At 44.7% G+C, this 10400-nt stretch overlaps 1 long non-coding RNA gene across 1 annotated transcript in view; it reads left to right on the top strand.

Annotated features, from left to right (window-relative positions):
* The window catches only part of LOC128324845 (uncharacterized), a 119925-nt gene extending 110143 nt beyond the window's left edge, over nt 1-9782 (top strand). Inside the window, exon 3 of the long non-coding RNA XR_008307130.1 lies at nt 9729-9782. This is a non-coding gene — a long non-coding RNA (uncharacterized LOC128324845). The remainder of the gene's footprint in view (nt 1-9728) is intronic.
* Nucleotides 9783-10400: the final 618 nt, after the last annotated feature.

Below are 10400 nucleotides of genomic sequence, written 5' to 3' on the forward strand. Positions count from 1 at the left end.
TACATAGATATAAACAATCAAAACAAACAAATAAAATGGCTTCCTGTTCCCAAAGGGTTCACAATCTAAAAAAGAAACATAAGGTAAACACCAGCAACAGCCACTGGAGGGATGCTGTGCTGGGGATGGATAGGGCCACTTGCTCTCCCCCTGCTCAACAGAGAGAATCACCACTTTTAAAAGGTGCCTCTTTGCTCAGTTAGCAGGGGAAACAGTGAAACAGTAGGAAACCATAAAATCAGTGAAAAAGTAGAAACCATAAAACACCAAAAACAAAAATAAAAAAGACAAGCAGGAGAGCTGAGAGACCTGGCAACCCCTAATGGGTAAAATCCTGGACAAATAAAGGGTCTTTAATTGCTTTTTAAAAGCAGCCACAGATGTTGACAAGGAGCAGACATTCTCTGGGAGTATATTCAGGGCCCGGGGGAAACAACAGAGAAGGCCCTGATGAATACATTCGTAATATTCAACTGTGCAGAGAGGAAAGATGGTGAGAAGGAAGAAACATTTGGCACATGCAGAAGTTAGATTATTTAAAATAAAACGAACCTTATCCACTCCATCCGAATGCATGCTTAACCTCAGAATGGTGATGGCAATTCCCATCTGATAGTTGTCCTGCCTTTCACACCAGTGGAGGATCTGAGTTTACCAGGTCTCAGTCAGGGCTAGACTTGAGGTGTTCAGGATGCAGGACTAAGAGACAGCTGGCTGTCAGCCACTTGGGCCATAGGCAGGTGTATGGTCCTAAACAAATAGGGACCAAATTGCAGAGACGGAATCAAGGGCTGAGAACAGGCACTTAGTCGGACCAATTTCTGACTGAGGAGCAAGCTCTGAGGCTAGAACTCAATAGGGCTTGGTGGGTGGGGATTGTCCTTTGGGATAAGTGGACAGAGCTTATATCAGGCTTGAGGTGGAATCAGAATGCTGGTAGTGAGTGTCGAGAGCCCAGGATTCAGTCTCCTGGGGCACCAGACATGAGCTCTGTTTATCTTTTCTTCCAATTGGTAAAGCTTCTCCTGTACTCTGCTACTGCAGATGGAGGAGTCTGCATGTTTGAATGTCCACCAAAAAACACCTTGCACAAAAAACACCTATAGAAAATTAGCATCTCAGGAAGAAGGATTCAACCTAACATTTCCCCTGACATGCTGATTTTCTATGTGATTGGAAGGTGTTTTGGGTTTTTGGTTTTTTTTAAAATGAGGAAATATTCAAATATCTAAACCTATACCCTGAATTGACACAAATGACAAATATTTATATATGATATTAAATATTTATATACTGCTCTTCAACAAAAAGTTCCCAAAGTGGTCCACATAGGAAGGAAGGAAGGAAGGGCCCCCTGTTCTCAAAGGCTCACAATCTAAAAAAGAAACATAAGATAGACCCCAGCAACAGCCAATGGAGGGATGCTGTGCTGGGAATGGACAGGACCAAAGAGCAGGAAAAATATTAACACTTGGAACATAGGAAACTGCCTTATACCGAGTCAGACCATTGGTCCATCTAGCTCAGTATTGTGTACACTGACTGGCAACAGCTTCTTTGAGGTTCCAGGCGGAAGTTTTGCTCAGCCCTATCTAGAGATGCCAGGAGTGAAGCTGGGACCTTCTCCATGCAAGCAGATACTCTGCCACTGAGCTATGGCCTCATCCCCTAAAAGAAATATCCCACATCACTCGGATGTAGCCTCCCATCCAAATCTGAACCAAGGCAGTCCCTGCTTAGCAAAGGGGACAATTTATGCTTGCCAGCACAAGACCAGATCTCCTCCCCAATCAGTTCCCATTTGATTTTATTAAATTTATAAACTGGACATCATGCTACTCATTATACCATATCCTTCTTGCAACTTGGCTCTATGCCTCTTTATAACATGAATTCACATGGTTTCATGCTTCCCATTGCTTAAGGAGCATTATAAATCCAAACAAGCAAATTTGCTTGCATCAAACATGACCTGGCAAGGGCCTTTATCCTTGATTGGAAGCCAATCTGAGCTCCTTTTGCGTTCTCTATGGATTTAGAGGGCTTTGTTGCTCTTTCAAACACTGATGCTGTCTTTGCACTTCTTGACTGAAGCCAGCAAAGGAGACTCAGCGAAATTTAATGAGGAAAGCCATGTTTCCAGTATTTTGGGCAAGTCCCGATCAGAAGAAGCTAAAATAGAAGAAGAAATAGACTGGGAAGAGACTTGTTATGTGGTTAAACAGCCAAAGAACATCAACAAGAAAATGCTCGCTGGGATTTTAATCTCCTGCTGTAGGAATTGAAGGGAATCAATCAGATAATGGGGAAGATTATCTAGGGGCTCTGGCAGCCTCCTAACAAGCAAAGGTAAGAAGACAGGCTGGCTGTGCGGAACCTTCACAGTGCCAGCTCTGCTAATTGCATCTTTTGCGAATGCGGAACAGTGTGACTTTTTTTTATTATTATAAAAAAAAATATCCTTTGAGGGAGGGATTTTAAACTGCTTTATTTTCTCCCAGATGAAAAATGAATGTTCTTTGTTTCCCCCCTTGCTCCTGTGGCAGCAGGAAGACATCGTAATCTATGCCTTGGAAATGAGCACAGTGTAATTAACACCTCTCCTTAGTCTCAGACACAAAGGAGGTCGCGAAGATGAACGGCATTCAGAGCGAAGCTAAGCGCATCGCTCTGGCAATTAGTGCTTTATTAGAGCTCTGCGCTCAGAACTCTCACCCATGCGGCCTCTTAAACTAATGCACAGAGCGCGTCACACACACTCTAATAACTCTTCCTAAAGAGGGTGTTTCAGCCTTGCATCTGCCACTAACACAGAGGGTTTTCTGAAGCTGGGCAGCGTCTGTACTGCAGTTCTACGCATTTCTGGTCACACCTAGGCCAGTAAAATTGCTGCCGTTTCGCACAGGTGACAGCTGCAGACTACCACAAATTCTGGCAAACATAGGGCCAAACTGGACAACACTCCAACACTTACTGAGGACTGCACATGTGGTTTTCTTTTTTTTAAAGCGTAAATAGTAGCCATGCAGGGTCCAGGATCACACACCCCACCTCTTTCAGCTGCTATTTGTATGAGAGGGAAGCTCCCCTTGGTGCAAATGCAGCTGTATGCTGCTAAAACATATACTGATAGCTGGAGAAAAATCTCCTAAAATCTCTATCTATTATGAAGGCACAAACAGGGGACATTAAAAGACTTTCTGAAACAGGAATACACTGACATGCCTTCTAAATATCAATAAATAAGATTTAAATGATTTAAATCTTCAGGCTGTTGAATGGTGGTGGGTTCTTGTTGGCTCCTTCTAAATATCAAGAAAATCAGATATTGGCAAATTTCATTTGTGAGGATGGAAACTCCAAAGGACTAGAGCCCCAGTGGAATGGGCCCTGATCTTAACACCTACTACAGAAACCACTCCAGGAATTGGCATTCAGAGTAGGGCCTCCCGCAGTCCATTTAAATGGGCAGTAATACACAAATGCATAGGAGGAAACCTTAAGCCTCATCACTGAACATGGTGGCTGCATTCGCATGTAATGCAGAACTGTGGATCCAATGGACATGTAGTTATGTCCCCCTCTCCCCACTCTCCTGTCTGAATCCAGACACCATGGAGAGCTCCCTCTCTGCAGTCAGCAAGACTGCAGAGCGGCGAGGGAACTGGCTGCCTGGGCTTCCTTCTTGACTGAAGGACAGCCTCAGTAGCCAATAGCAGCTGGAGCGAGGGAAGAGCTTTGTCCCTCAACTCCGGTCGCAGGACAACCAGACTGTGGTGCTGCATCGAACATAATGCTGGCACTGCAGAACTGAAAGTCCAGGCAGAGAACCTCACGGCAAACTGAAGGTACAAATCACTGTCTGGGGAGGGAAACCACAGATCTATTTTCTGCCGTAACTACAGTTGCCCACATTTGGACGTACAGAAATTGAAACCAGAAGCCCCTTCACCTCTGGTTTTGTGTTACATAAGGCTGTTATAACAACAAATAAGTCTGTTATAATTTCTCTCCTGGTAAACTGGGATGTAATCACTTTTGTGAGCTGTGTCTCTTGAAGGTCTGGTCTCTGAAGAAGTGAAGGAGACAGTTAAAAAGCTATCTAGTATTTACCTTACAGCAAGGCTTCAGAATAATAGCAATGAGAATATACGGAAAGAGTCAGACTGAAAAAAGTTTTTCTGGACAAGAATCCGAAATTCAGCCATGGGTGCTCCAGTCTTTGGAGAAAGCAAGCACAGTCTGTCATTCAGTGGTCATGGAACTCATCCCCCAAAAGCAATTTCAGAATTACCCAAGGCCACTAAAACTAATGGGGACATATTGAAGACAATGAGAGTGCTGATTTTACACTAGACATTTGATTCTAACTGCTGTCACAAGAACAGCCTTACTGGATCAGACCTAAAGCCTATCTAGTCCAGAATCCTGTTTCACACAGTGGCCCACCAAATGTGTTGAGAAGCCACACAACCATGATATGAAGGCATGACCCCTCTCCTGCCTTGGCTTCTCTGCAACTGATATTCAGAGGCATCTTGCCTTCGAACATGGAGGTAAAATATAGCCATCAGGATTGGTAGCCACTGATAGACTTGTCCTGCATGAATTATGTAAATGAAATTCATTTTCATTTTATAAAGAATCTTCTGTTGGTTTTCTGAGTAACTTCACAGTGGGTGAGACACTTGTGAGCTTCACAAGGAAATTTTTGTATCACCAATAGGGGAGCCACAGCAGATAATGGTTTAGGACACACCTAAAGTACATGCTCACTATCATACTTTGGACACATTATGTGAAGACCCAGCTCCCTTGAGAAGTCCATAATGCTCGGGAAAGTTGAAAGAAAAAGAAGAAGAGGACGACCAGCAGAAAGGTGGATGGACTTGATTATGACAGCAATGAATGCACCACTGAGAGACTTAAAAGGCCAAGTTGAAGACAGATCATCCTGGAGAGAATCTATCTGTGTGGTTGCTAAAAGTCAACACCAACTTGACGGCACTTAATCAATCAATCAATCAAAGTACATAATCAAGTATATCTATTTACACTGTAAATTAGATTTATAGTTAGTTATTAAAACACAATTGGTCTCAACTCTTTGACATTTCTTTGAATTACAGAATAACATACACAGTTAAGTCAGGTGTATTATTGCATCTGAGATTTGAAGTCTGCAGTCACTACAGTTACTTCTCCTGGCAAAAGGCAAGAGCTCTCTTTAGACATTTGGGAACCAAATATGTAGCAAAGAGTATATTTACAATGTATTTCAGCATAGGTGGTATTCAGCCAACCAGAACATTGTGTGAATGTTGAGAAACAGGAACCACAGGAATGATCCTGCTTCCCCCTCCACATGTTAATTATCAAAGGTTTAGGGCTAAGATGCTGTCCTAGAGTAGAGGTGTGCACTAATCATTTTTTACAATTTGATTGAACCTCAAATCAAATTGCAAAAAAATCGAATTGATTTGTTGAACCAGTCGGCATAGCTGATTGGACAAATTGAATATGAAATCCACAATTCACACACACACACACACACACACACACACACACACACACACGTAAACTGCTTTGGGAACTTTGGTTGAAAAGCGGTATATAAATATTAGTTGTAGTAATTTGTAAGAGCATCCCTGGCAGCAGCAGAATGGTACCCAGCACCTGCAGCAGGGATGTCTCACCTAGCTGCAGCCACAGAAGGGCCAAGCACATTCCTCATGACCAGGTTCAGAATGTGTGCCACACAACGGATGGACACAAACTGACCCTGCTTGGCTGCCTTAGTGATGTTGGTGGCATTGTCAGTGACCATGAACCCTCAATGAAGGTTTGGCTGCCTGGAAAGCCATTTCTCCACCTGGCGACTCATGACTGCTGACATCTAAGCTGCCATGTGGTCAGTGTCCAGCACCTCCATGCAGCACAGCCCACCTGTGCTTTGCTGCATTGGAGGAGCTGGCCACACCACTAGCACCAGCTCTCCCCTCACCCTCCTGCCCCCACCAGTGTGCTGTGAGGGAAAGCAGCATGTCTCCCACTGGGACTGTCCCACAGATCTTTAGTGAAGTCCATGCTGGTGTCAGGCGCTGCAGTGTGCAGCAGTCCCAACATGGCCTCCCTGCACTCCAGATCCAGAGAGAGCACCACCTGGCTGCTGAAGGTGGTTCATGAGTGGATCTTGTAGTCGGGGGCAAGCAGTCAGAGCAGACGGCAGAAGCCGGCATACTCCACCACCTGGAATGGCTGGTTATACAAAGTGATCATCTCCCCAACAGCCCGGTTGATGAGATGAAGTTTTGGGTGACCATACCACTTGCCCACCATCTGCACCCACTGCACAGGCAACTTTCCTTGCTTGGGGACAAGAGCAGGTGCTTTGCTGTTATCCAAGTACATGCCAGATCTTTGCTGCCAGCAAGAGCAGGAACCCCCGGGTGATGCCCTCATGGGTGATGCCTTCACATTTGCTGCAGCATCCCCATCGTCCCAAGATGCTTGGGGTCCTTATTCTTGCTGACCTGTGTCCTGCAGTGGATGCAGGCAGCATAGTATGGGTCACCATGGCGGAGCTCAAAGTGGTCCCACACCATGCTGCTCTTTATCTGGGACTGTTTTGGTGGTGATTATACTAGGGCTGTTGGTTTGTTCTGGGAGACACCACCACCATTGCCCTCCATCTGGGACTGAGAAGGTCCAGGAACAACTGCAATGACTTCCTCCTGCTCCTCCTTAGTCAGACCTGGTTGGTGGTGGTCAGGGTTGCACCACAACAGGGATTGGAGAGGATGGAGAATGCAATCTGGCTGGGCTAGCTGATGATGATGCCTCCTCCTCCACTGCCATGGAAAAAGCTTCTTCCTTGACAGGGGAGCATCTCCCCCCTACTTCTAAGCTCAGGTGCCACAGATGGCTGTGTGAGGGGCCAGGCTCCTCTGGATAGTTGAGCCTGTGCGACACCATGGCAGTAGGGATTGCTTGGGGAGCACTCCCCTCTTGCCATCACCGACAACCAGCAGCATCCCCCCTCCCTCTGGCAATCTGCTCCTGGCTCTGCCTAGCACCTTCCCAAAGATCTTGGGTCTTTTTCTGAAAAAAAATTAAGCCCTAACCTTGATGGGGGTGGAGAGAAGAAGTGCCTTTAAGGGGGTGTGAGGTCAGTGGTGGTCTATGTATGGCCTGTGTGTCATACACAGCGCTATCTATAGTATTGTGGTGCGCACAAAGAAGCTGGAAAAATTAAATCCCCCCTCCAAAAAGAAGCAGGCTTTATTGGAGGGTGGGCTGTTTTTGGAGGGGACCAAGCAACAGTGGAATAGGTCTAAAGGAAGGGAAGGCAAAGAAGGGCAGGGGATTACTGTGGCCTCTCTCTAACCTACCCCTCCTGTCCTACAGTCCTGTCACATAATCCGTCCCTTCCCCAAACAAGCAGGCCATATTTAAAGAAGTCTAACCAGTTACCTGACCAAGTGGGGTGGGGGATATCACCTAGCTGGCATCTTCGGCTGGGGACTTCTAGCGATGTCTTTGGCTGGGGTTTGCCAGCTGTCACTCTCGGAGGCACTCTTGGGCTGAGCAGACACCGGGATTCTACAGCTGGGGGAAAGGCAGGTGGACACTAGTCAGGCGGCAGTCAGAGAGAGCCTGGACACAGGCTTGGCACCAAACAGAATTCACAGCACAACAGCCTATTAATGAATGGATGAATGAATGAATATAAAAATTCAGTCCAGCAGCAGCAAAGAAGAGCTTGGAGCCACAAGATGGGGAGGGGGTGATGGACAGCACAGCACCCCAGTTATTATAGCCACTGGGGGCTAGCTAGTACAAGCAATAAGCTTGCAGGGGGGATCTAAAAGCAATAATCTTGTGAGACCACACAAGGGGAAAAAATAAGCCACTAGGTATGCTAGTAGTATTTTAAAATAATTAGGAGTGGGGGACAGCACACACAGCACCCCAGTTATTAAGGTCACTGGGGGCGGGGGTGGCTACAAGCAATAATAATTTTAAAAAATGTCAAGCAGCGCCCAGTTAAGCCACTAGTGCTGCTGATACATACATATACGTGTGTGTGTGTGTGTGTGTATGAAGAAAATAAAAGCAAAGCAATTAAAAGATTTTTGAAACATAGAGAAACAGAGCATGCACTCTCTGTCTCTCTCCCCATTCACTGTTGGGCCAGGCAGGCAGGGCAAGCAGGCCCAGACCACAGTTATTTCTCTCCTCTCAGTGCTGCTGCACTCTCTCTTTGACTCTGATCCTTCTCTCTTCTCCTGAGGCACAAAAGCAGTGGCTTTCTCTGCCTTTAACCAGCCCCTTAAATACATTTTGGAACTCCTCCTTTGGCCTTCCCCTCCCTGCTTCCCTCGCAACCAATGGGGGCACTATTGCCCATGCCACCACTTGATTTGAAAGACAAAAAGCCAACCAAGAAGCTAAAGGATCTCAAGCCAATCAGGAGCCAGTGCCAGAAAACCAATCAGTGACTGAAAAATATGGAGACAAAATCGTCTTTGTGATACAAATTGCACGATTCGATTCACAATGAATTGGGGCAATTCAATTCACTGTCAAATTCATGGGTCACCCCCAATTTGCTGTGAATTGATCTGCAGGTGAATTGATTTGCACATCCCTAGTCTTAGGTGGTGAAGGCTCTATATCTGAAAGATTGAAGTGAAACACAATCAACTCGTATAGCAGAGTCTGGTGGTATTTGTGGCATAACTTTCATGGACTAGAGCTCAGCTACACACAGAGGGAAATAGAGAAAAGGTGCACATGGTGGGACCAATTTGCCATGAAATATATAACACAGACTGTACCTCTTGCAGTCATGGCCTTTTGGCCCCATTGTTTACAATTCTTCTCTATATTTACATGAGAGAGAGAGAGAGAGAGAGCCTGCCTGCTGTGCGTAACACTTCATGCATCTGATTGCATTGAAGTCCATGAAAGCTTATATTACAATATTTCTGTTCATCTTGAAGGTGACACAAGACTCTTTGTTGTTTTTTATTGCACCAGTCTAACACAGCTACCTTGCTGCAATCAGCTCATGGTTTTCCGGAAATATTTATTTATACAAAATATTTATATACCAGAGCAAGTCCTCCCAGAATGATGACTAAGAGCTGCCAGATAAAACCTCAAAAATGCATAACCATAATATGTGAGTGTGTTAATATCTATCTATCTATCTATCTAATTAATTAATTATGCACACACAAAAGTATGGCTGCGTTCTCACAATCACAAGGATCCTGGATAAAAAGTTAATCAAGATCAGTGAGCCCTGTAGAACTAATTATGAGAATGCAGAATTTCAGGGCAATTCTGGTCAAACTGCTCTGGTTAACCAGCATTTAACCAGGGTAACTGACTAACGATCTTGTTTAAACTATCTAGCATGGTTAAATGCTAGTTAACTAGAGTGGTTTAACCAGGTTGCCCTGAAATTCTGCATTCTCACAATCAGCTCCATGAGACTCACTTGTCTTGATTAACTAGGATGCTGTTGTTATGGTGAGAGCACAGCCTATATACAATTGTCTGTTTTCTCTTTAACAAGATAATCTTTTATCTTGCTTTTGGAAAAGTATATTTGTTTATGGACATGTTAACAAAAAAATCAAAAGAACAGCAGTAATTTAACACACTTATATGGTGAATTGCTTACTGAATAATCATTCCCTTTTCTTCTTTATATCTAGATAAAGAGCAGACAAGCAAAGCCTTTGCACAGCCACCAGGTACAAAAAGTTGAGCTCTAAAAACAGCCATCTCAGTCTCTATGAGCCAAGCTTCTCCCTCTGACGCCCTGCATACTTTCTCTGAAGAGAGCTTGGGTCTCCCTTCTGTTTTACAAATGGCTGGGAACACAAAGCCCTGAAGTGTTCCTAGTGAAATGCTGTGTGAGCCAGCTTAAGAATAAAAGCAAGCGCCCACTTTATGGTGCATACTGTGTTGTTGTGCTGCCTCTCATGAAAGCCAGACTCAATGATATGTTGTGTGGTTATGATAATAGATCACGACTATGATTTGGATGGAAGGTTTAAAGAGGCCCTTGTTTAACTCATGGAAGGGCAAATGATGGATTTTATAGCCTGATTATCACAAATTTGCCTGTATCCCAGCAAGTGACATATACCTCAGTCAAATGTGGAGAACTGTTGGAGGATGATGTGTGGGCTTGAGGATAAGGTATTTGATTAGGGCTTGCCATGACCCCCTGCATGAACTTGGGCACTTGACTTACAACACGTAGTGAAGATTGCTTAAATATGAGTAACTACTTGCACTCCAAAAAAGCACTCCACTTGCTTTTTGTATGCACGTGTGGAGTGGTTAAAGAATAATGAATGGATTATTTTTCCCTGCCTAAG

Source organism: Hemicordylus capensis, chromosome 4 (genome assembly GCF_027244095.1).
Source record: "Hemicordylus capensis ecotype Gifberg chromosome 4, rHemCap1.1.pri, whole genome shotgun sequence".
NCBI classification, from domain to species: Eukaryota; Metazoa; Chordata; class Lepidosauria; order Squamata; family Cordylidae; genus Hemicordylus; species Hemicordylus capensis.